Here is a 2,710-nt window from a genome sequence, read left to right as displayed (position 1 = left end):
CATACACACATATACATACATATACATATGTAGATATATAGATATATTTAAGTTAATATCCGACAAACCAAAATAATTAGGCAGATTCTGGCATGTTGCGTACACCTGTAGTAACAACATTTGTGATTTAAAATTTAAATTTTATCTAAAACAGATCTTATTATTGTTAGTTTTAAATAAATAAAACAAACAAATTTGAAAGTTACTTACATATGTATGTATTTAATTAAAAAGATTCACTGAGATTATTTTTCCATTATGAGTACTATCTGTGAGTGAATGCCAGGAAGAGATACATTCCCCTAACCGGGCCTCCTAATCGAAGAGAAAAGAAAGAATAATCAAAGCATTAACCTGCTGAAATCATTTTGATCTCAAATAAAATTGGTTGGTCCAACATTTTCACCCCTGACACCTCTGCCAGATTGGCGTCAACTCGGCTGCAAACATTGACACAGAAATTGGTTGATTGATGCTTCGCCATCTTCATTACAGAATTGATGTTGATATGACCCAATAATGTCACCGCGGCACAATATTTCTACCCCTCTCTCCCTCGGTTCATTTCTATGGATCCTTTTGTTTTCGAAACCGCTTGTCTATTGACGAAAATAGTGGAGTTTTTGGCCGGAATCGTGATATTTATTAGAGGACTTCCTCGTCAACATAAATCTCAACATTGCAGACGTTACAGTCCTTTGGCAGACGTAAAGACTGCATGAATTGGATATCCCGCGAGCAGAGACCGCCCCATGAACTCTTCCGTGAATCGATCCATTTCGACAATTTGTTTCGGCGTTGGACGAACAGTTTTAGAGTATTATTAAGAAGGTTTCGAAGGCCTGGATGCGCTGCGATTACTAGGACTGTCACTGAACCCCGGTAGATCTAAACTAACGTTTGTGTGTACATATGTACACAGCACCGTGGCTATTTTTTTTTTCCTACAAACTGAATGACAATCTAGCCGCTAATGGATGAGATTTGATTTACACTCAATACAGGATGAAAATGTTTTATCGTAGATATGTTGGTGGAGGATCCCCGGTCTGAACTTCCTACTTTTTAAAGCTGGCTTCAATTGTAACTAATTTGGAGTGCAAAGACTTGTATAGACTCACGTAGATAGAATGTGGCTCGAAAGAAAAAAATCCTGCCGTAGCTGCAACTCATTGGAGTAGCTGACCAGGAATACAGTGACATTTCTAGGCAAGCCTGTTTTTGCTGGTCTAACAAACCTAATAGAACTTAGGGGTCTACTTTGAGTAGGGTTTTTATTATCTCTATTTATTAAGCAGCATTAGTGGGTAACTAAGCTGGTGCTCTTGCAGTGGGTATGGCTGTAGAATGCCGTTGAACTTGTAAAAAAAAACATTTGTTTAAGTTATTTTATGCCGAATGAAGTTAGATTTATAACTTATGGACCCATTAAGTGGGGGAATGACAGCCCGCTGAATTGCTTTCCCCCTCGTTGCACTTATAAATCTTAAAGGTCCACGGTATTTTTAATCGACTAACTGACGGCCTTCCTCCAATAGGCATTCAGCTGATTGTAAATTTCGGTTTTCATTTTATTCAGACTATATCTAATGGTTCCTTATTTCAAACGATGAAAACATTTTAAACGATGCTTTATAACTTTGGGCACGAAAACATTTTACGTTTCAATAAGACTATGCACCATCGCACGGAGTTCGCGAAATTCAACGTTTTTTAGAAAAAACTTCCCAGCTTAATTTCTTTGCAACAATGGCCACAATATTCACCGGTCTTAGACCTAAGTACAGGGTTCCCAAAATTTCGACACCTGCGGCACTTAGGGGATACTTCATCTTTCATTTTGCATTGTCATGGGGTTCTGAGCTAACTGCCCTATTCCCACATCATTGACAAAATTCATCGTATGACTATTGTCACAATTACTGCGCCAATTACTATACCACAAATATATTTTAAGCGCTCTAATGGTGACAATTGTCATTAGCTGGATTGTCATTAGCATGGAAATAGGGCTGTAAATTTGTAGTTTTAATTCTCTAGCTCATTAGGAAGTTAGGTAATTATTGATTGTAAGATTTGATTACCCACAGTTGAAACATATTCTGCCTTATCCTGAGTTTCACCCGAAAAAAATTCACCCGAAAATTTGTCATCCGCCCATAGTTAATATATGGAAACCAAACGTGAAAATTGAACCGATTTGGGGAAAATGAAACTCATGATAAGGCTGAATAAAGGCTTATAAAAATTAACAAAACTATGGCATTTTTGATTGGTAACATCTTGAGTGCCTACGCCTGTAGTTATAATTGGATGTAAGTATGTGTGTATCCTTCCTATAGACTCCGAAACTAGCAAACCTATTTTGTCAAATTTTTTTTTGATAAATCAAAAGAGTGTTTTTGCGAAGTTTGGATTAAATATCTCACCCGATATCTTAAAAAGTGTTAACACTTCCCTAAAAATTTGAATCTAAGCAATAAGTTAAGTCATGTCAAATGTTATAGGATGGGTATGAAACGATAGTTATTTGAGAAAGTTTTAGGCAAAACATGTTTTAGAATACGATTGTTTAAAAATATTAAAATGAAATATACATACTTATGTATGTATGTGTGTGATTTAACCCTCTTCTGCTAATTTTTTGCGTAAAGAAAACTACTCATAACGGGTGATTTTTTAAGAGCTTGATACCTTTTTTTTTAAAAAA

Source organism: Rhagoletis pomonella, unplaced genomic scaffold, assembly GCF_013731165.1.
Source record: "Rhagoletis pomonella isolate Grant_MI unplaced genomic scaffold, Rhpom_1.0 Rhpom_scaffold_00012, whole genome shotgun sequence".
NCBI lineage: Eukaryota > Metazoa > Arthropoda > Insecta > Diptera > Tephritidae > Rhagoletis > Rhagoletis pomonella.
Note: the sequence above shows the minus strand (reverse complement) of the source record.